Genomic DNA, 24444 nt, shown 5'->3' with positions numbered 1-24444 from the left:
AACGTGTCCTTTGCTGTGATGCCTGCATGAAAGTTGACAACTGCTAGGCAGCTAGTGTGCTGAGACCACGGCGTATCATGCTGACTATATCTATCTGTTGTCTTGTGTCTTATACTTAGAGTGCAAAAAGAAAAGGAGTACTAGTGACACGTTAGAGACTAACCAATTTATCTGGGCATAAGCTTTCGTGAGCTACAGCTCACTTCATCGGATGCATTCAGTGGAAAATACAGTGAGGAGATTTATATACACACAGAACATGAAAAAATGGGTGTTATCACTCTCCTTACAGTGTGTATGATAACACCCATTTTTTTCATGTTCTGTGTGTATATAAATCTCCTCACTGTATTTTCCACTGAATGCATCTGATGAAGTGAGCTGTAGCTCACGAAAGCTTATGCTCAAATAAATTGGTTAGTCTCTAAGGTGCCACTAGTACTCCTTTTCTTTTTGCGAATACAGACTAATACGGCTGCTACTCTGGTACTTAGATTGAAAGCTCCTTGGGACAAGGACTCTTTTTGTTCTGTATTTGTACAGCACCTAGCACACTAGGACTAAGTACTAGGACTCTTAGGTGCTATGGTAATTGACTCTTCTAACCACTAGACCACATTCTTCTCCCCTGGGCAGGGATGCAACCCAGGAATCCTGACCCTAACGTTGACTTCTATTTAGAACATGGGTGTGTAACTGAATGGTCGAGTGTGTGTCATATTCCCTGCTAGAGTCTGGCTGTGTGGATGACAGCCCTGTATTAGCTCCGGTAGGAGAGCTCTGTCCTGGGCAACTGAAGAGTCAGAATTCAAACCCAGCTACAGAAGCAAGCACATTTGTACATGACGGAACGGTGGGGAGTTTCAGGGGCTTTTTACACAACCAGTTTTTCATTTACACAGTGAGGAAAAAGGCATAAAACTCGCTTTTTAAAAACCTGTAATCTGTTCATTTGTTATAATGCAACAAAACCAAGAGATGTTTCACGTTTTGGTCGTTTGTCAGGCACTGGCGGGCCTGAGGTTTCCACGATATGTCCCTCAGCATGAGTGAGTCTGCCATACTTGTCCCTGCTGTATCCAGGTTGTTAGACCTTGCCCCACAAGCTGTTCTGCAAACACCTGTACTTCTATTAGTCACAGCCACAGCTGGTGTGGGCCTTAGGACCATGAGAGCCTGTTACCTATATACAGGGTGCTGCTTTGGGTACATCTACATTTGAGCTGGGAGCGGGGATTCCCAGCCTGCATAGATAGTTCCTAAAGCCAGCAGTGTGTCTGCAGCAGCCTGGGAAGTGGCTTGGACTGGCTGTTCTGCCTACATACCCAGTGCGTCCGGTGGGATTGTACTCAGGGCAGCTAGCCCTGGGCCTGTGCTGCCATGGACACACTGCTATTTTGAGGCACTAGGTTGAGTACAGCTAGTACGGGAACAGCTATGCAAGCTAGGAATTGCATCTCCCAGCTGCAGTGCGGACGTACGCTAGTAGCTGGGTACAAAATGACCATGCAGCCCTTGTATTGCTAAAGAAGTAAGGGCTTATCTACATGAGGAATTACCCCAGCATGCTTACACTGGCGTAATTACACCTGTCTAGTTACACCGGTATAACTCCCCTTCTGGAAACTCTTATTCTGGGCCTTTTCCCGGGTTTAGTTTATGTCTCTTTGGATTTGGTTTAAGATAAATCAGAAGAGAGCGTCCACAGGGGGAGTTAGCCTGCTAAAACTGTAGCAGTTTAATGATGCCGGTATAATTGTGCTGGTAAAATTCCCCGTGTAGACAAAGCATGAATCTCCCCCCAGGGTAATCCCCTCAAGGCCCACAATTAACACAAGCCCACCAGACAGATTCCCAAGGGCTGCATTTAGCTATTCCCCTAGCATATATATATATATATTGCCCTTGGGGCTTTCTCTGTCGGATCGCAGTGACTCACACAGTGGCACCTAATGCAGATTGCTTTTCAAAGCAGCAATAAAGCAGATGGATATAATTGGCAAATTAGAAGCTCATCAAGTTTTTTGTTTAATTAGCTGCCTAAATTAGCTTGCAACAGAGGTTTAAAATTAGAACCATGCTTTTTTATATCCTGTGTCTCTATTTTTACGTCTTAGGAACTAATACACCATTCCATGGCTTTAACAGTTAGAGTAACTCAAATAGCACAAGGCAGCCTGAAGTTTAGGTGTTCATAAAGCTGCCCATCCCCAGGGTATCTGAACACATCTATGGAGGAGTAGAGACAGCCCTGTTTTGTACATCACCAGCCTCTGGCCCTTATTTGTGCAGATATAAAAATGGCCAGTAAATCCATGTGTAAATAAAGCATTTGAAAAAGCAGCTTTAACTTTTCTTATCCGCTGAGACGTACAGTAATTCCAGGATTTGGAGTCTCCCTTGAGGAAGCTCCCAGGGCAAGGCAGGCTAGTGAAATGGACACCAGTCCACTAGCAACCGAACTAGATCCACCTGCTTCATGTCACATTGGCTGCCCAAGATGGTAAAAGCTTTCAATCAGTCCATCTCTCTCAGCTCTGTCCCACGTGAACTGGTGACCTACAGGCACAAGGCTCTGTATCCCATGCTTCCCTGTTGTTTTCATGGCAGAGCTACATGGTATTTATACAGATGGCTAATGATGATGCACCACGAGTGGAAAGAAAGATTTATCTTCATAATGAGCACAGCCCTAGTGCTGTCTGTGTGTCCTCAGTGTACGGGCTTGTGGCCCATAGCCATTTGTAATGCTTGTGTTCCATAAACACACTGATGACAGCTCTTGCACTTCTTTGGGACTGTACGCCCTATTTGCTAGAGGTGCTTTTCCATGGGGCAGCCAGTCTGCCAGGAATCCAACTTCAGCACCATTAGAGTGAGCTGAAGCTATTCCTAAATAATCAGGAATTCCAAGGGAGGAGGCTCCTGTGGCTAGAGAGGGAATGAATTTGTTCTGGACAAACCTCTTGGCTTGATAGCCTTGGAGAACAAGGTGCTCTACCCAGTGGAAGCCCCTGTCAGAGCCCCTCTACCCTGACCTGGACGGGTCCCTGGATGGGAGAAGGGAATTCAATCTCTGGATAATGCAATTCAAAGATTCATGGATTCCAAGGTCAGAAGGAACCATTGTGATCATCCAGTCTGACCTCCTGTATAGCACAGGCCAGAGACCTGCCCACAATAAATTCTGGTTACAGCAGATCTTTTAGGAAAACATCCAGTCTTGATTTAAAAACTGCCAGCAGTGGAGAATCCACCACTCTTGGTAAGTTGTTTCAGTGATCAATTCTCACTGTTAAAAAGGTACACCTTATTTCCAGTCTGAATTTGTCTAGGTTCAGCTTCCAGCCATTGGATCATGTTAAACCTTTCTCTGCTAGACTGAAGAGCCCATTATTAAATACTTGCTCTACAGGTAGGTGCATTCATCCAGCCCATACTTCTTTAACTTGCTGGCAAGAATACTGTGGGAGACCGTGTCAAAAGCTTTGCTAAAGTCAAGAAACAACATGTCCACTGCTTTCCCCTCACCCACAGAGCCAGTTATCTCATCATAGAAGGCGATTAGATTAGTCAGGCATGACCTTTCCTTGGTGAATCCATGCTGACTGTTCCTGATCACTTTCTTCTCGTGTAAGTGCTTCAGGATAGATCCCTTGAGGACCTGCTCCATGATTTTTCCGGGGACTGAGGTGAGGCTGACTGGTCTGTAGTTCCCAGGATCCCCCTTCTTCCCTTTTTTAAAGATGGGCACTACATTAGCCTTTTTCCAGTCATCCGGGACTTCCCCCGTTCGCCACGAGTTTTCAAAGATAATGGCCAATGGCTCTGCAATCACATCCGCCAACTCCTTTAGCACTCTCGGATGCAGCGCATCCGGCCCCATGGACTTGTGCTCGTCCAGCTTTTCTAAGTAGTCCCGAACCACTTCTTTCTTCACAGAAGGCTGGTCACCTCCTCCCCATGCTGTTCTGCCTGCCCAGTGCAGCAGTCTGGGAGCTGACCTTGTTCGTGAAGATAGAGGCAAAGAAAGCATTGATACATTAGCTTTTTCCACATCCTCTGTCACTAGGTTGCCTCCCTCATTCAGTAAGGGGCTCACACTTTCCTTGGCTTTCTTCTTGTTGCCAACATACCTGAAGAAACCCTTATTGTTACTCTTAACATCTCTTGCTAGCTGCAGCTCCAGGTGTGATTTGGCCTTCTGATTTCATTCCTACATGCCTGAGCAATATTTTTATACTCTTCCCTGGTCATCTGTCCAATCTTCCACTTCTTGTAAGCTTCTTTTTTATGTTTAAGATCCACAAAGATTTCACCGTTAAGCCAAGCTGGTCGCCTGCCATATTTACTATTCTTTCTACACATCGGGATGGTTTGTCCCTGTAACCTCAATAGGGATTCCTTGAAATACAGCCAGCTCTCCTGGACTCCTTTCCCCCTCATGTTATTCCCCCAGGGGATCCTACCCATCAGTTCCCTGAGGGAGTCGAAGTCTGCTTTCCTGAAGTCCAGGGTCTGTATTCTGCTGCTTACATTTCTTCCCTGTGTCAGGATCCTGAACTCATCTAACTCATGGTCACTGCCTCCCAGATTCACATCCACTTTTGCTTCCCCTACTAATTCTTCCCGGTTTGTGAGCAGCAGGTCAAGAAAAGCTCCCCCCCTAGTTGGCTCCTCCAGCACTTGCACCAGAAAATTGTCCCCTACATTTTCCAAAAACTTCCTGGATTGTCTATGCACCGCTGTATTGCTCTCCCAGCAGATATCAGGATGATTAAAGTCTCCCGGGCGTGCGATCTAGTAACTTCTGCGAGTTGCCGGAAGAAAGCCTCATCCACCTCATCCCCCTGGTCCGGTGGTCTATAGCAGACTCCCACCACTACATCACTCTTGTTGCTCACACTTCTAAACTTAATCCAGAGACTCTCAGGTTTTTCTGCAGTTTCGTACCGGAGCTCTGAGCAGTCATACTGCTCCCTTACATACAGTGCAACTCCCACACCTTTTCTGCCCTGCCTGTCCTTCCTGAACAGTTTATAACCATCCATGACACTACTCCAGTCATGTGAGTTATCCCACCAATTCTGTTATTCCAATCACGTCATAATTCCTTGACATCACCAGGACCTCCAGTTCTCCCTGCTTGTTTCCAAGGCTTTGTGCATTTGTATATAGGCACTTGAGATAACCTGCTGATCACCCCTCATTCTCAGTATGAGGTAGGAGCCCTCCCCTCACAGACGTTCCTGCCTGTGCTTCCTCCCGGTATCCCGCTTGCCCACTTACCTCAGGGTAGAAAGTGGATAGAAAGTTGGCTAGATTGTCGGGCTCAACGGGTAGTGATCAATGGCTCCATGTCTAGTTGGCAGCCAGTATCTAGCGGAGTGCCCCAAGGGTCGGTCCTTGGGCCGGTTTTGTTCAATATCTTCATTAATGATCTGGAGGATGGTAAGGATTGCACTCTCAGCAAATTTGCAGATGATACTAAACTAGGAGGAGTGGTAGATACGGTGGCAGGTAGGGATAGGATACAGAGGGACCTAGACAAATTGGAGGATTGGGCCAAAAGAAATCTGATGAGGTTCAACAAGGATAAGTGCAGGGTCCTGCACTTAGGACGGAAGAATCCAATGCACCGCTACAGACTAGGGGCCGAATGGCTAGGCAGCAGTTCTGCGAAAAAGGACCTAGGGGTGACAGTGGACGAGAAGCTGGATATGAGTCAGCAGTGTGCCCTTGTTGCCAAGAAGGCCAATGGCATTTTGGGATGTATAAGTAGGGGCATAGCCAGCAGATCGAGGGACGTGATCGTTCCCCTCTATTCGACATTGGTGAGGCCTCATCTGGAGTACTGTGTCCAGTTTTGGGCCCCACACTACAAGAAGGATGTGGATAAATTGGAGAGAGTCCAGCGAAGGGCAACAAAAATGATTAGGGGTCTGGAACACATGACTTATGAGGAGAGGCTGAGGGAACTGGGATTGTTTAGTCTGCGGAAGAGAAAAATGAGGGGGGATTTGATAGCTGCTTTCAACTACCTGAGAGGTGGTTCCAAAGAGGATGGTTCTAGACTATTCTCCGTGGTGGAAGAGGACAGGACAAGGAGTAAAGTTCTCAAGTTGTTGTGGGGGAGGTTTAGGTTGGATATTAGGAAAAACTTTTTCACTAGGAGGGTGGTGAAACACTGGAATGCGTTACCTAGGGAGGTGGTAGAATCTCCTTCCTTAGAAGTTTTTAAGGTCAGGCTTGAGAAAGCCCTGGCTGGGATGATTTAATTGGGGATTGGTCCTGCTTTGAGCAGGGGGTTGGACTAGATGACCTCCTGAGGTCCCTTCCAACCTTGATATTCTATGATTCTATGATTCTAGGTACTTAGAGACAGTGATAAAGTCACCCCTTAACCGTTTCTTTGTTAAGCTAAATTGATTGAGCTCCTTGAATCTCTAACTAGAAGGCATGTTTTCTAATCCTTTAATCATTCTCGTGGCTCTTCTCTGAACCCTCTCCAGTTTATCAACCTCCTCCTTGAATTGTGGAAACCACAACTGGACACACTATTCCAGCAGCAGTGGCAACAGTGCCAAATACAGAAGTAAAATAACCTCTCTACTTCTTCTTGAGATTCCCATTTTTATGCATCCCTGGATCACATTAGCCATTTTGGTCACAGCATTGCACTGGTTAGCAAGTGAGAAAATATGCCCTTTGGTTTGCACTTTTTAATTTTATTTTGTAAAGAACAATGAGCTAAAGAGGCAATGGAAAAATTAGGAGATTTTCTCGTTAATAAAAGCTCATCCAGTGAAGTAATTTGTAAGCACTTGCTTGGCACAGACTAGCGGGATTTGGCAGGTCAACCAAATGTTCTGTGCTTGTTACACGGCATTTAATGCTGCTGGCAGCATACATGGCTACAGTGCTCTCCTCCAATAGTATCTCTTCCAAGCCAAACACTGTACAAGCCCAAAGTGTCTCAGTTTTGCCTCTCACAAACATAGGACATTCTAGACTGTCCCTTCAGTAGGAACTAGGTGAATTCTTCAGGGACTTGTCCTATGGCCATGTCAACACTGCAGTAAAACAGTCACAGCTGGCCTCTGTCAGCTGACTTGGGCTCGCAGGGCTCAAGTAGGGAGCCTATAGGCTCAGGTGGAAGCGTAGGCTCTGGGACCCTGAGGGCTCCAGCCCAAGTCCGAACATCTACACCACAGTTTTATAGCCCTCTTGTGCTACGTGCAGGGGATGTGCCAGTGAACTAAACCAAAGAGCCACATCAATGTTCTCCCATTAGCTGGCTGCAGCTGTGCTCTTTCCCATACTCCATCGGGAATGTTTTCAAGCACAGCCCACAACAGGACAAATGCAAATAAGCCCAGTGTGTATCCTGCTGCCTGGGACTGCCCCAGTCAGCCTGTATAATGGCCAGCGCAAAGGAAACCTTCCACTCCACCGCTGCCAGAAATCATGGGGCCCAGTGTAGGCCTCCTGCTTCCCCGTACTGGACAGCGATTGCTCCTGCCTGCTGAGATGGGAAACATAAAGCCTGAATGGAGCACTTAGCACCCTTCAAGCTGCTCCCTTGGCCCACAGCTGGCTCCCTCCTGTCACAAGCCCTTTTGATTGGCAAAAAAAATTAAAATACAATAAAATAAACCACCTCCAGTCACCTTTTACAGAATTCTACAACAAATATTTTGGGCTCCAGCATTCCTGCTACACTCACCCTGTCTCTGATGGCCAGCACTGGCTTGGACAGCTGAAGGGAGAACAGCTAGTTACTAATAACAGAGTCAATATTGCTCCAAAACCTGATCTAATTTCTTCTGGTATTAAAAACCCAGCCAAGAAAATTGAGCATAGAGCCAGGTCCAGCACAGTCCTGCTTGTGCGTCAGTAACGTGGGAACGAGTGTGATGGGAATGCAGAGCGAGACAGAACTAGAGTCTTGGATCGAAAGGTTTCCTAGCACACCTGAAACCCAAGGAAAAGCAGGTGCCACAGGAGTGGGGAAAGTGGCTGGCCAAGGAAAAAGCCCCACTCCAGATAGCAAAGACTCATGCCGTCGCTAGGGACTTTGGGCACCAGGGGTCACAGCAGCTCCATTAACCTGCAGAAGTGAGGAATCCACATGGCCAGGGAAAGGCCTGTGAAAATAATCCCTTACAGTGTAGGTGGGGCAGTGAGCACTAGGAGTGCCAGGTGGAGTCCCAAATGGGGTTGCAGCCAGCACAGTGATAGCCAGTGCTAAAGTGAGGACAGGAACATGTTTCAACTTGCACTAGCCAAAGCCATGCTGTAGGCTAGCCTGGAGAGTAGGGGTCTAGCATCATTCTTAATGGGCAACCAAACCCTGCCCAGCGGTGTTGAGTGGAGTGGATCTGGCTGCTAAGCAAGGCAGCCTGTGTGCAGGGGACTGGACACCTAACTATGCCCCTGAGCTGGCATGTCACACCCCTAGGTCAACAGAGAATGAGTGGGCAGTTTGGCCAGCCCTCTGCTTGAAAGTGCTCAAGAGCATGGCAGAGATGGGTGCTCAGCTGCTGTGGTGGCTTGTGCTCACTGTCCTAGCCCAGTAGGGTACCTGCACCACAGTGGGGAGGGCTATGACCCTTGGTGGTAGCTCTGTTGAGTGTGGAAGCAAATCATGTGAAACCCTCAGTCCTCCTGACCCTTTCCCTCCTGGCTCCAAGCCCTGGTGAGGACAGGGCTTAAGGAGAGCTGAGAAGGGTAATGGCGCTGGCTCAGCTACTCCTTATCAATAACACTGGCTGCTGCTTTGGTTGCTGTTTAGTTTACAAACTAGCCCAAGTTCTCTGCGCTGGAATCATGTGTCTGCCAAAGGCTCTGTGGGGGGTTCACAGAGTGTTCACTTTGCTGCTCATGAGTCATGTCGTGGGCTGGTCGCCCGAGTCACCTGGTATTGTCTCCACTCCCTGATTGGGTGACTGACAGTTTCTAAGCCAGAGATTAGCCCTGACAAATGCAGTCTTGCCCTGCTCAAATCCATTCACAATGCTGCTGCAATGATCCTTCTCCTGTCCCCTTGCTTTGATCATGTCACGCTCTCTGCATTCCTCTACTGGCTCCCCCTTCTCTGCCATATCAAAAATAAGCTGCTTGTCTACACTTCCAAGGCCCGGTGTGGCCCTTCCCTACCTGACCTATCAGTTTTCATTCACTCTCAAAAAGTCAGCTCCTGCTTCTGATTGGCCTCTGACGTCAGCTTCCATCACCTGCTTGCTACGTTTTCAAACACCTTCGTGCTTTCTCCACTGCTGTCCCTCACGCTCCCTTTCAGTGTCCACAAAACCGCCTCATTATCCTCCTTCAAGATCCTCCTTAAGCTCTCCTTTGACATGATCCCAACAACAAACCTGATAACTGTTGGGCCACTGGTGTGCTGAGACCGCTGTCTGTCATGCTGAGCAGTAATGTCTCATCATGTCCTTTTCCTCCCGTGTCTGTCTGTCTCCACCCAGCTGTTGTGCCTTGTCTTATACTTAGATTGTAAGCCCCTTGGAGCAGGGACCACCATCCTATTCTGTGTTTGTACAGCTCCTAATACATTGGGGTCCTGATCCATGATTGTGAGTCCTACGCACTGTGATAAAACAAATAAGAAATAATAGTAAGGGACAAGGAGCGTAAAGCTCAAGTGAGACACTCGCCATGCAGCAGGTGTAACTAAAGAAGAGTATTTCCCAAATGCAGCTTTTTCTGGATTCCCTTTGCTGCTATGGAGGTCGTTGAGTTTTCTCTCTGGTTCCCTGCCTTGCACATAGGCTGGAGTGAAGTCATCATCCTGTGCTGATAATAGAATCATAGAATATCAGGGGTGGAAGGGACCTCAGGAGGTCATATAGTCCAACCCCTGCTCATAGCAGGACCAATCCCCAACTCAATCATCCCAGCCAGGGCTTTGTCAAGCCTGACCTTAAAAACCTCAAAGGAAGGAGATTCCACCACCTCCCTAGGTATCGCATTCCAGTGTTTCACCACCCTCCTAGTGAAAAAGTTTTTCCTAATATCCAATCTAAACCTCCCCCACTGCAACTTGAGACCATTACGTCTTGATTTGTCATCTGCTACCACGGAGAACAGTCTAGATCCATCCTCTTTGGAACCCCCTTTCAGGTAGTTGAAAGCAGCTATCAAATCCCCCCTCATTCTTCTCTTCTGTAGACTAAATAATCCCAGTTCCCTCAGCCTCTCCTCATAACTCATGTGTTCCAGTCCCCTAATCATTTTTGTTGCCCTCCGCTGGATGCTTTCCAATTTTTCCACATCCTTCTTGTAGTGTGGGGCCCAAAACTGGATACACTACTCCAGATGAGGCCTCACCAATGTCGAATAGAGGGGAATGATCATGTCCCTTGATCTGCTGGCAATGCCCCTATTTATATAGCCCGAAATGCCGTTTACCTTCTTGGCAACAAGGGCACACTGTTGACTCATATCCAGCTTCTCGTCCACTGTAACCCCTAGGTCCTTTTCTGCAGAACTGCTGCCTAGCCATTCGGTCCCTAGTCTTAGCGGTGCATTGGATTCTTCAGTCCTAAGTGCAGGACTCTGCACTTGTCCTTGTTGACCCTCATCAGATTTCTTTTGGACCAATCTTCTAATTTGTCTAGGTCCCTCTGTATCCTATCCCTACCCTCCAGCAGATCTACCACTCCTCCCAGTTTAGTGTCATCTGCAAACTTGCTGAGGGTGCAAACCACACCATCCTCCAGATCATTAATGAAGATATTGAACAAAACTGGCCCCAGGACTGACCCTTGGGGCACTCCACTTGATACCGGCTGCCAACTAGGCATGGAGCCATTGATCACTACCCGTTGAGCCCAACGATCTAGCCAGCTTTCTATCCACCTTATAGTCCACCGGCTGTTGCCATGGTCATAAGTGTGGTGTCACAGAGTTGCCATTGTGACTAAGAAGCCAGGTTTAGTCAGAGGGGCAGCTAGGCCCTAAAGGAGTGAGAGGCTGGGATGTGTATGTTTGCACTGCTGCTGCCCATGCTGGGCCTGTCCTGTGAATAAAGAACATCAGTATCCAGGACTGCCACTACAGTGCCTTTCATCAGCCCTAAGCCAGGGATGTAGAGACTCATTTCTTGTTTGGCAGCCGTTAGCCATTCTCCTTTGGGAGCGGAGGCTCCCACCTGCCCCCAGGAATGCTTGCCTTCCTGCAGCAAACCCACCGATTCTGAGACTGCTGGAAGCAAATGTGCTGGCTACTTACAGTGCTCTTTAATTGTGAGGACATGACGGGAGCCAAACAAACACAAGCCATATGGCTGACGAAAGGGGGCCTGGCTAATGGACCCACTAGCTCTCCATGGGATTCCCCCCATCAGCTCTCAGTGGTGCATAGGCCAAAAGGCAGGGGAGGAATTTCTGCCCATCAAGCGCTCCCAGCCTAATGCTGGGTCATTAGACAGCAGCCTGTGACCCTGGAAATCGCTCCGAGTTTTTACATGGCCATCAGGGAGATGAATGTTCAATCCATGCTGTGGGAAAGGTCCAGTAGGAGAGCTGAGAACTGTCCCAGGTCTGTGGACAGAGTGCTCGGCCAGAGCTATATGAGAGAGGCAAAAGGACAGGCAGAGCATTATGTATTAACCAGCAACCCAGAGCCATGCCGAATGGTGCAGCCAGCTGACCACTCTCGCACTGCGCCATCCTGAGCCAGCAGGACCTGCCAATGAAGCCAGGCAGCAGTCGTGGAGTTGAGGGTGAAGACGGGTAACCAGAGTTCACCCACTTCTCAGCTGGGGACTATGGAGTTGAGTTTAGGTTACTTCTGCTTTTAGCACTGCCCCACTTCTCTTTAGACATGAGCATAGGAAGGCAAGACTCAGTTCCTGACCCTGCACAGAAGCTCCTCAGACCAAACAGCCCTCGTCTGTAAGCCAAGTGAATATAGCCCACAGCTCCACTGTGGCCCCTCAGTTTCTAATACCACTGGTAAATGCGAAGTTTAAGGGGTCTGTCTAGCCCAGCGAGCAGAGATACCGAGCAGCAGTCTGTTCCCAAGGGGGGGCTGTGGCTCCAGATTAGGCTAGCAGCAACCTGGGTTATTCCTCACCTTGCAGCAGGCGTCTCTCATTGGGCTGTTCAATGCAGTTCTGCTCTTGTCACTTGGTAAAGGTGGCCTGCAAAGGGGTGAAGAAGAATTGTGTTGTATTGTACTGCCTCTGGCTGGAGGGTGAAGGGGCCCTGCAAGGGGGATTTGTCTGAGCCTTTGAAGAGTAGGTTTTTTCTATTTTTACGCTGGAAAATCAAGTGGCGTCCAGTGTGTTTATTGTAGTCTCTCTGGATGAGGGGAGAGCTAGCGAGGTTATGCCCTCACAGACACCAGCCTGACGACGCGAGAGGGCATGATGGTTTTAGTCAGACTGGTTAAACCTAGTTGGTGCAAATGCCTGACACACAGCTGGGAGAAACACTTGTCCATTAAGGGCTCCCGCGCTCCCAGTCCATTTCTCTGACTCCCCACCCACACGCCCAGGAAACCTCCAGGAAAGGTGGTTCATGATCGCTGATAGAATAGAATAGAGAACACAGAGCTTGTGCGGGGATGCAGGGGGCTGTGTGGGATACAGGTGACTGGACTGGGAGGAAGGGGGCTGGGATGGGATACAAGCGGCTGGGATACAGGCAGCAAGGCTGGGATACAGGCGGCTGGGCTGGGATATAAGCGGCTGGGTTGGGATTCAGGGGGCTGGCTGGGATAAAAGCGGCTGGGCTGGGAGGCAGGGGGCTGGGCTAGGATGCAGGGGGCTGGGCTGGGATACAGGCGGCTGGGCTGGGTTCAGGTGGCTGGGCTGGGATACAAACGGCTGGGCTGGGATACAAACGGCTGGGCTGGGATACAGGCGGCTGGGCTGGGATACAAGCGGCTGGGCTGGGATACAGGCGGCTGGGCTGGGATGCAGGGGGTTGTGCTGGGATGCAGGGGGATGTGTTGGGATGCAGGGGGTGGGCTGGGATACAAGTGGCTGGGCTGGGATACAAGCGGCTGGGCTGGGATACAAGCGGCTGGGCTGGGATACAGGTGGCTGGGCTGGGATACAGGCGGCTGGGCTGGGTTCAGATGGCTGGGCTGGGATTCAGGGGGCTGGGCTGGGATACAAGTGGCTGGGCTGGGTTCAGGTGGCTGGGCTGGGCTGGGATACAAGCAGCTGGGCTGGGATAAAAGCGGCTGGGCTGGGATACAGGCGGCTGGGCTGGGATACAGGCGGCTGGGCTGGGTTCAGGTGGCTGGGCTGGGATACAGGCAGCTGGGCTGGGATACAGGCAGCTGGGCTGGGTTCAGATGGCTGGGCTGGGATTCAGGGGGCTGGGCTGGGATACAAGTGGCTGGGCTGGGTTCAGGTGGCTGGGCTGGGATACAGGCAGCTGGGCTGGGATACAGGCGGCTGGGCTGGGTTCAGATGGCTGGGCTGGGATTCAGGGGGCTGGGCTGGGATACAAGTGGCTTGGCTGGGTTCAGGTGGCTCGGCTGGGATGCAGGCAGCTGGGCTGGGATGCAGGGAGATGGGCTGGGATAGAAGCGGCTGGGCTGGGATGCAGGGGGCTGGGCTGGGATGCAGTCGGTTGGGCTGGTATACAAGCGGCTGGGCTGGGATGCCCTGCCGCACAGTCCAGCAGTGAGGATCCTGTGTGCTCTGGGGGAGGGAAAATATCTGCATGCTGGAGAGCTCCTGCAGTGATGTCACAGGTGGGGCACTCTGGGCGGGGGGCACTGTGGTGTGCTGGAGCTGTCTGGGAGTTGGCTGCCAATCCCAGATCTGAACTGCCCAGTCATTGCTTCCTTGAGTCAACTCGGTGAAGCTTTTTTACGGGTGGTTTGGCTTTTCCAAAGAGCGAATGAGGAGGATTCTGCTGAGTTGGGAACAAGAAGGCAATTTTAATGTCTTTATAGCTTCTCGGCAGAGAGAGACGTGGTCCCACTGGTCTGCCAAGGGGAAAACAGCAGGGAAAACAAAGGGAAACTAGCAGCAAATTGCTGGGGCGGAACAGGCTGTTGATCATAGGGGCAGGTAGTAATCAACACGCCGGGTTTTCTGCTGGACCCCTGCAGAAGTGACAAGAAAATTCACCGTTTTAGGAGCTGGACAAAAAACTCCTCCTGCCGCCATCCTCAGAGCTGGCAGGAACACAGACAGGTTATTTTCCATCTCCCCCGCCCCCACCCCAGGAACTGGACTCTGCTTTGTAGTGAGTCATGCTCTCTTCTGCACTGTTATTGACTTGGACACATTCCCACTGGGTAATGACACTCTCTTTACTCGCCTGCACGCTCCACTTTCAGCTGGATACAATCTCATCCCCTTCGGCCCCAAACATGTTTTGGAGCTGCCGTTCACCCCAGAAGTGGCTGCATTTCAGTGCAGGGTGCTTGTGCCAGGAACATGGTGAACTGCATTTATCATGCGCTAATGATACTAATGAGACAGACGGGGACCTTCCCAAAGTGCCTCCAAGCTGAGGTCTGCTCTACACTCTGTTTTTGTCCTGACTTGTGATTTCCTCCTGAAATAGTTCAATCAGCACCACTCCTAAAGTGCCACAGTAATGTTGGTAGAAAGCTGCCTCATATAGGTACAGCTTAGTCCCCTTCCCTTATGGCAGTGGTCCCCAAACTTTTTCTGTCATGCCCCCCCTTTGCCCGGAATGGAATCTGTCCGCGCCCCCCCGCAGCCATGGTTGGGAGCTGGGCTGGGAGCAGAGCCATGGTCAGGGTGAGGAGCCGGGGCTGCAGACTGCAGTCGGGCGCTGGGCTACGGGCTGCAGTCAGGAGTGGGGTCGGAGCTGGCAGCTGATGCCAGGGCTGTGGCTGAAGTTGTGGCCAGGAGCGGAGCCATGGCTGGGTCTGGGACCATGAGCGGGGCTGCAGCCAGGAACCAAGGCTGGGAGCCAGGGATCTAGGTCGCAGCTAGAGCTGCAGCCAGGAACGAAGCTGCAGTTGGAGCTGGGGGCCAAGGCCGGGGCCAGAGCTGCAGCCGGGAGGAAGGCCAGGGCCTGGGACTGGGAGGTGTGACTGGGACAGGTGGTGAGGCAGTAACGGAGCTGGGGGCAGAGCGGGGCTGGGAGGCACTTCTTCCCCGACCTCCATGGGGGCTGGCCCGGGTCCCATCACGCCCCCCCTGCCCTAAGGGGATGCTCCCCACAGTTTGGGGACCACTGCCTTACAGGAATAGTTAGACCAGTATAAGCACCTATATACCAATGCAACAGGGGCCACGATGGGGGGAGGGTGGTCCCACTTTAACTAAACCCTTATAGATAAAGCAGTATCTGGTACATAGACAAATGGGAGACAAGATGCACTAAGTGAGACCAGAAAGACCAGTAGAGGGAGCAAAGGGAAGAGAGGGCCAGAGTGACAAAAACAGGTTAAATTGTTAAATTGAAGATTGGACTCCTCTCCATGACTCATTGCAAGTCAATCAATAAAGTGGGAAGCTTGTCACTTCCGTGTCTGTGCTGTCAAGGCACCCAGAGCAGCAGGGCAGAGCACTTAGGATGTGGCCCAAAGAGTGTAAAGATAATGGCCCTGACTCTCCGATGGCTTACACCGGTGTAAATTCAGGGTAACTCAGCTGATGGCGTAAAAAGGATCAGTATGATCAGATGAGGCCCAATGTGTAACAGAAGGGAGAAACATTTCTTACATAGGATTTTTAACCGGATTCCGATACTAACCTTCCCAAACATACCTTTCACCAGCAGGTGGCAGACTGGATAAAACAGTGGATTGTATTGAAAACGTTTAAGTAGCTCCTATTTCATTCCACTACCTCCATAGTGCACCCACTGCTGGGAAGCCAAAGGCATGCGACATGTATCCGTTCGGACTCAGACATAAGGAGACTGGGAAGAACAGATGTAGGAGTGAGGCCTTGATCGAATCCATCTATCCATACTAGGCCCTTAGCTGGCCTCCATTACTGCACTATCTGGGCCCCTCCCAGTGTTTAGTGGATTTACTCTCATGCACCCAGGGGAGGGATGGCTCAGTGGTTTGAGCATTGGCCTGCTAAACCAAGGGTTGTGAGTTCAATCCTTGAGGGGGCCATTTAGGGATCTGGGGCAAAAATTGGGGATTGGTCCTGCTTTGAGAAAGGGGTTGGGCTAGATAACATCCTGAGGTCCCTTCCAACCCTGATATTCTATGAGAGGTGAGTTGCTAGGACAGCCTGAAAATTTTCCATCAACATTTTCTTTTTATGGAAAACTGGATTTCCAACAAGATGAAAATTTGCATCAAAAGTGTCAGCTTTCCTTGAAAACATTTGATTTTTGCACCAGAAATCCAACGCCTGGACACTTCCATTTTCAACAGAAAAACTTTGGGGTTGGGGTTTTCATTTTCAGATGAAAAGTCATTTTTTTCCACAGAAAATGTTGGTGAAAATAAAAAAATTGTTTCCATCCAAATTTTCTGCAACCCCCAGCCCCCCAACAATTTTCTGACCCGGTCCTCCCCATGCCACCAAAAGTCCCTAATGTGATGCTAGTTGTGATGGTGCAAAGTAGGGGAGAAGGTCCTTGCAGCCAAGTGGTCCCTGAATAGATTAAAACCAACCCCTTGAATTGCACAGGAACCAGATGGGAAACCAGTGTGCACAGAGCACAGCTGGAACGCAAGTCGAGGCAGTATGCAGGAACAGACGGCCGGATTTGATTTTCTCTTTGGCTTAGCCCTGCTCTTATTTCAATTTCAGGCGCCACTGCAATATACGAGACAAGCTACCCAGAAACACTGCGTAGCTCTGTGAACGGAAAAGCCCTTCAGCTGCCCAGCCAAGTATTGTGAAAGGAAATTCACAAAAGTCCCCAGAGGAGTGCAGCACTTTGCAGCGGACATGGAGGTAGGTGAACAGCACTAGTATGGTTTGGGATCCTGGGCAGGAGGAAGGGTTCCAATTAGCCAAGGAACTGCAGGGCTGCTGGACTACTTGTAGGTGCAAAGCACACCACCCTATTCCTCTGGAACAGCCCTTCAGATGGACACGCCAACAGGAACTGACAGAGAGCTCACAGCAGCTGGAGAGGGGGATGAGTCACTGGAGGGGTGACAGCTGCAAGGCAGGGAGTCCAAGGTCATAGAAAGAAAAGGAGGACGTGTGGCACCTTAGAGACTAACCAATTTATTTGAGCATGAGCTTTCATGAGCTACAGCTCACTTCATCGGAGAGTACCAAACCCAGGAGCAAGGTCTAGCAACAAGGACTCGGCACAACACTTCATCTGGAGGAGCTCAACAGAAGAGCAGTTATCTTAGAAATGATCAGAGAGGCAGCTGGGACTTGCAGACATCCTGCAGCGGCAGTAACACTGTGCACGGTCACAAGCATGGCAATGCCAGGGCACCTCACCTCCCTGCAGTCCTCCTTGGGGCCTCCCAGCGCTAGAATAACAGCAAACTGGCCTCATGCTGTTGCAATCTTCTTTGTTTCCCTTGTTTCCTGGCGTGTGTGCTAGCACTCTCTGCAAGGGAGAGGTGATCTGCGACTTTCAGACAGTCATTCACAGTGCAGCTCATTGCTGGTGTCACTGCACTGATGTCAGTGACTGGCTGTGCTGATTTACACCAGCTCAGGAGCCGGTCTGTGCTGTTCTAGAGCTTTGTTGCATTTTTAATCGACCAGATGATGAATCTGGGTTTGAGTCAGGGAGCAGGTGGGCAGCGCCTGCAGCAGGGCTGCAAACCTAGACACTGAATGGAGTCTAGTAATGTGGAACCAAGGAAAATAGCTTGGGAAGTATCTAGTAGGTGGCACTGATTTATTCTGTACCTGGGGGAAGTTTTTGATTGAAGCAAGGCTGGGCTATAAGAGAAATCCACATTGCTCAGAGAAGGCTAAACAGAACTGGAGCTGTTGACCCGTGGCCCTTGCACCTGGCGAAACCAATAAATGTGTCTGACATGCAGCAGCACCCAGCTCCCAGAGCAGCAGGCTAGTACCTAGTGTGCTGCTGTCAGAGCATCCTGTCTAGGGAAACCCAGAGACATTGTAGTTAGGCCATGTTTCATAAACTGATCGCATCCTGAGCTTTGCAGCAACACTGACAGCTATTATTAAATGTCCTTCTAACCCAGAGAGCTATTTCCTAGTATCTGTCATAGGAAATGAGCTGCCGGATTGAAAGTACTCTTTTTGCTGTATCGGGTTATAGATTTCCCTGCTCACTACATAATTTAAAATAAATTAAAAGCCTGTCGGCTCTTCTCGATTTCAGGAATGTAATTACTTTCAGGAGTGATGTATTTAGTACTGACTTGACAATTACTTTATTATGAAGCACTAATAATACTAAAAAAAGACAAAGGGCTAGATCTTCAGTAGTGCAAATAGCTATAGCTCCATTGATTCCAATAGAATGTCACCGATTAACATTCGCTGAGGATCTAGTCTAGAATTACTTAATCTAATAAATAATTGTGACTCGTCATATTAGAATGTGCTGAAAAACCTCAAGTAATGGATTCAAGTAATGTGAAAGAAAATGTAGAATCAAATGAAATAAAAATCTTAAATGAATCCACATGTTCCATAGAATCTCTCTGGACAGTAATTCCAGGCTCTACTAAGAATATAACAGTAGGGATCTATTATCGACCACCTGACCAGGACAGTGATAGTGACGATGAAATGCTAAGGGAGATTAGCGAGGCTATCAAAATAAAGAACTCAATAATAGCGGGGGATTTCAATTATCCCCCTGTTGACTGGGGACATGTCACCTCAGGACGAAATGCAGAGACAGCATTTCTCGATCCTTTAAATGACGGCTTCTCGGAGCAGCTGATACAGGAACCCACCAGGGGAGAGGCAACTCTCGATCCAGTCCTGAGTGGGGCGCAGGATCTGGTCCCAGAGGGGACTATAACAGGACCGCTTAGAATTAGTGACCTTAATATAATAACATTTAACATCCCTGTGGTGGAAAGAACACCTCAACTGCCCAACACTGTGGCATTTAATTTCAGAAAAGGGAACTATGCAAAAATGAGGAGGTTAGTTAAACAGAAGTTAAAAGGTCCAGTGACTAGAGTGAAATCCCTGCAAGCTGCATGGACACTTTTCAAAGACACCATAATAGAGGCTCAACTTAAATGCATACCCCAAATTATAAAACACAGTAAAAGAACTAAAAAAAGAGCCACTGTGGCTTAACAACCATGTAAAAGAAGCAGTGAGAGATAAAAAGGCATCTTTTTAAAAGTGGAAGTCAAATCCTAGTGAGGTAAATAGAAAGGAGCATAAACACTGCCAAATTAAGTGTAAAAATGTAATAAGAAAAGCCAAAAAGGAGTTTGAAGAACAGCTAGCCCAAAACTCAAATGGTAATAACAAAAAGATAACATCAAAATAATATAAAAATTACAAAATAAACAAAAATAACATCAGAAGCAGGAAGCCTACTAAACAACCAGTGGGGCCCCTGACGATCGAGATACAAAAGGAGCACTTAAAGACAATAAAGTCATCGCAGAGAAACTAAATGAATTCTTTGCTTCAGTCTTCACGGCTGAGGATGTTAGGGAGATTCCCAGACCTGAGCCATCTTTTGTAGGTGACAAATCTGAGGAATTGTCACAGATTGAAGTGTCACGAGAGGAGGTTTTGGAATTAATTGAGAAACTTAACAGTAACAAGTCACCAGGACCAGATGGCATTCACCCAAGAGTTCTGAAGGAACTCAAATGTGAAATTGCGGAACTATTAACTATGGTTTGTAACCTGACCTTTAAATCAGCTATTGTACCCAATGATTGGAAGATAGCTAATGTAACGCCAATATTTAAGAAGGGCTCTAGAGGTGATCCTGGCTATTACAGACTGGTAAGTCTAACATCAGTACCGGGCAAATTAGTTGAAACAATAGTAAAGAATAAAATTGTCAGACACATAGAAGAACATAAATTGTTGTGCAAAAGTCAACATGGTTTCTGTAAAGGGAGATCGTGTTTTACTAACCTATTAGAGTTCTTTGAGGGGGTCAACAAACATTTGGACAAGGGGGAACCAGTGGACATAGTGTACTTAGATTTCCAGAAAGCTCTTATGTAAATTAAGTTGTCATGGGATAAGAGGGAAGATCCTTTCATGGCTTGAGAACTGGTTAAAAGACAGGGAACAAAGGGTAGGAATAAATGGTAAATTTTCAGAATGGAGAGGGGTAACTAGTGGTGTTCCCCAAGGGTCAGTCCTAGGACCAATCCTATTCAACTTATTCATAAATGATCTGGAGAAAGGGGTAAACAGTGAGCCGGACTACCTGCACCATAAAGGAGCCTCTGCAGGGCCTAGAGGCAGAAGACACGGACCTGAGTGTTCAGACACTTCAGGCCCTGCCCTCCTTCCTTCAGGGGTAGATGAAGAACCCCAACAGGGGCCCAGTGCATTCCTGACCAAAAGACCTCTAGAATCGATGTCTGGAGGTTGGTCAGGAAACCCGGGGCCGGGACCAGGGTGTTGAGCCAGTACCAGAGCGTGGACAGGACTAGTTGGTTAAGCACCAGTGCTCTTCCTCGGAGGGAGAGACATCGGAATACCCTCGTCCATTTCCAGAGCCACTCTATCACCCCGCCTTCTAAATTTTGCCAGTTCTCCAGCGGAGAAGGGTGCATGGCAGAAAGGTAAATGCCTAGGTAGAGCAGTGGACCCAGATGGTCTGAAGCGCGGGTGGGAGGGAGTTCACCTGCCGCCAGTCCCCCACCGCCAAGCCAGAGCTCTTGACCCAGTTGACTCAGGCGGAGGAGGCTGCCGCATAGATGGGCTGGCAAGCCTCCACCCGTGCCAAGTCGCCCGGGTCCTGGATCACGAGGAGCACGTCATCGGCGTACGCCGACAGGACCAGCCGCAGCTCCGGCTCCCGCAGCACCAACCCTGTCAACCTTCTTTGGAGGAGATGGAGGAAGGGCTTGATCGCCAGAGCGTACAGCTGGCCCAAGAGGGGGAACCCCTGCCGTACTCCTCTCCTGAAGCTGACCGGTTCGGTCAGGGTCCAGTTGAGCCTAACCAGACACTCCGCGGAAGCGTACAGCACCAGGAGAAAACTCACAAACTGAGGTCCGAATCCAAATCCCTGCAGAGTGCCCAGGAGATACCCATGGTCCACTCTATCGAACGCCTTCTCCTGATCAAGGAGAACAACAGACCATCTCTGTGCCCGAGTTCCAAAAGGTCTCGGACTGGAAATAGGTTGTCAAAAATGCTGCAGCCCGGGACAGTGTAGGTCTGGTCTGGGTGGATCACATCCGCCATCACGGACCCTAGCCACAGCAAGATTGCTTTCCTTACGATTTTGTAGTCCGTGCTAAGGAGCGAGATGGGGCACTAATTTCGTAAATTGCAGAGGTCCTCCTTCTTTGGCAACAAGGCGAGCACCGCTCGCCTGCACGAAAGAGGGAGGACCCCGCCCTGCAAAGACTCAGCCCAGACAGTGGCTAGGTCTGGGCCAAGGATGTCCCAGAATGTGCGGTAGAACTCCACGGTCAGCCCGTCCATGCCCGGAGATTTATTGGTGGGCATGCGATGGAGGGCTTCCGAGAACTCGGCCAGGGTGAGAGGCAGCTCTAGTCTGTCTTGGTCGCCCACGCTGACCATGGGGAGTTCCTCCCAGAGCACCCTGCAAGCGCCAGGATTGGTCGGATCCGGGGAGAAAAGGCTTGTGTAGAAGTCGCGGGCCCTCCCAGACATCTCCACCGGACCCGTGAGCGGGGTGCCGTCTTCTGCTAGAAGGCAGATGACATGTTTCTTGGCCCCCCTCATTTTCTCCAGGGCATAGAAGAAACGAGAGCCACGATCCATCTCCCGAAGGAGGTGGATGCGGGATTGAACAAAGGCACCTCAGGCCCGATGGTCCTCGAGGGCCCGGAGCTCCTCCCGCTTCTCCCGGCACGCTCCGCAGAGGAACGGGTCCTTGGGGCTGTTGGCCAGATGCCTCTCCATCGCTAAGACCTCCCGTTCCAACTGCTCTATCGCTGCATTTCTCCGTCGGCTGGTGCCCCGGGTGTCACGGCAGAGGAGCTTGGCGCACACCTTCCCTAGATCCCACCATCGCCGCGCTGAGGGAAAGGCACGCCGCGGCTCTCACCAGGCCAGCCAAAACTCCTGGAAGGATGTCACGAAGCCCTCATCTTCCAACAGGCTGTTGTTAAAATGCCAATAGGCCGGCCCTGGCCTCTCTGCACTGAGGGAGGCTGTTATGGTGGCTAGATGATGGTCGGAAAATGGGGCTGGCCGAATGTTGGAGGAGTGGGCTTGTGAAAGATGGAAACGGGATAAATAAATACGGTCCAACCGAGAGTGGTGTGACCGATGGGCCTCCACCCAGACAAAGGTGAACGTGGAAGTGTCATCTGGGTGGTGGTCACGCCAGACGTCCACTAGGGAGTGATGTTCGACTATTCCTCGGAGAATGTTCACGGCAGCTGGGCTCAGCTCAGCCCCTGAGCAGTCCTGTTCCTCGAGGGTGGTGTTAAAGTCCCCTCCCAGAACTAGGCACTCGTGAGAATCTAGGGTGCCGAGGAAGTCAGACACCCGCCGATAGAATTGCGGCCGCTTCGGGCTCGTTGTCGGGGCATAGATGTTAACGAGGTTGACCACGAGCCCCTCCATACGGACTCGGAGATGCAGCAGGTGGCCCGGCACGGCCTCAGTGACCCCTAGCACCTCGGGCTGTAGGTTGGGGGAGAACAGGGTCGCCACTCCAGCTTGTCAAATCGTGAAGTGGCTAAAGTAGACCCCGTCCCCCCACTCCAGCCGCCAGCTGTCCTCGGCGGTCGGATCCGTATGGGTCTCCTGCAGGAAAATCACAGAGTACCCCCCTTCCCGAAGGTAAGAGAGCACCTGGGACCTGCGGAGAGCCATCCTACAGCCCCTGGTGTTCAAAGTTGCGATAATGAGAGGCGTCATGTGGAGGGCTGGGGGGGGTGGGGGTTCCTTGTTGGCAGGGATGTTCGCGGCCCCTGGCAGGTCACGCAACAATACGTGACCCATCCCGTAAATGAGTAAATCGTCACGGAAGCTGCAGGCCCGCCCGTAGGCCACAGCACCGTGCCTTCCTTTCCCTCTACCCTCCTTTATAAAGGTCCTTGTGGCCTGGAGGAGTTGGTCAAAGTCCCCCCACGGCTGGAGAGCCAGCTGTACCCTGATGGGGGAGCCATGGATGTCTTCTAAAAACTCTCGCAGTGCTTTTCGCAGCTCATGCGGGGGTGGGGTTGCGATTTCCCAGTTATTCCTTAGTGGGGCTCACTTCATCGGATGCATTCAGTGGAATGCATTCAGTGGATCTAATTAACCTCAGATTCATTAAGACATTTGATACGGTTCCACATGGGGAATTATTAGCTAAATTGGAAAAAATGGGGATCAATATGAAAATTGAAAGGTGAATAAGGAACTGGTTAAAGGGGAGACTACAATGGGTCATACTGAAAGGTGAACTGTCAGGCTGAAAGGAGGTTACTAGTGGAGTTCCTCAGGGACTGGTTTTGGGACCAATCTTATTTAATCTTTTTATTACTGACCTTGGCACAAAAAGTGGGAATGTGCTAATAAAGTTTGCAGATGATACAAAGCTGGGAGGTATTGCCAATACAGAGAAGGACAGGGATATCCTACAGGAAGATCTGGATGACCTTATAAACTGAAGTAATAGTAATAAGATGAAATTTAATAGTGAAAAGTGCAAGGTCATGCATTTAGGGATTAATAACAAGAATTTTTAACAAGAACTTGGAAGTAACAGAGGAGGAGAAGGACCTCGGAGTATTGGTTGATCACAGGATGACTATGAGCCGCCAATGTGAAATGGCCGTGAAAAAAGCTAATGCAGTCTTGGGATGCATCAGGTAAGGTATTTCCAGTTCTGGTCTTCCATGTGTAAGAAAGATGAATTCAAACTGGAACAGGTGCAGAGAAGGGCTACTAGGATGATCCAAGGAATGGAAAACCTGTCTTATGAAAGGAGACTCAAGGAGCTTGGCTTGTTTAGCCTAACCAAAAGAAGGCTGAGGGGAGATATGATTGCTCTCTGTAAATATATCAGAGGGATAAATACCATGGAGGGAGAAGAATTTTTAAGCTCAGTACCAATGTGGACACAAGAACAAATGGATATAAACTGGCTATCAGGAAGTTTAGACTTGAAATTAGATGAAGGTTTCTAACCATCAGGGGAGTGAAGTTCTGGAACAGCCTTCCAAGGGAAGCAGTGGGGGCAAAAGACATATCTGGCTTCAAGACTAAGTTTGATAAGTTTATGGAAGGGATGATATGATGGGATAGCCTAATTTTGGCAATTATTTGATCTTCAACTATTAGCAGTAGATATGCCCAATGGCCTCTGATGGGATGTTAGATGGGGTGGGATCTGAGTTACTACAGAGAATTCTTTCCTGGGTGTCTGGCTGGTG

The 24444-nt window shown here is 49.6% G+C and overlaps 1 long non-coding RNA gene across 1 annotated transcript in view; it reads left to right on the top strand.

Annotated features, from left to right (window-relative positions):
* LOC140899148 (uncharacterized) overlaps positions 1 to 24444 on the top strand; it is an 89290-nt gene that overhangs the window by 48585 nt on the left and 16261 nt on the right. Inside the window, exon 2 of the long non-coding RNA XR_012155236.1 lies at positions 16739 to 16885. This is a non-coding gene — a long non-coding RNA (uncharacterized LOC140899148). The remainder of the gene's footprint in view (positions 1 to 16738; positions 16886 to 24444) is intronic.

This window comes from Lepidochelys kempii, chromosome 16, assembly GCF_965140285.1.
Source record: "Lepidochelys kempii isolate rLepKem1 chromosome 16, rLepKem1.hap1, whole genome shotgun sequence".
Classification (NCBI taxonomy): domain Eukaryota; kingdom Metazoa; phylum Chordata; order Testudines; family Cheloniidae; genus Lepidochelys; species Lepidochelys kempii.
The sequence above is the reverse complement of the archived record's forward strand: the minus strand, read 5'-3'. Positions and strand labels throughout refer to the sequence as shown.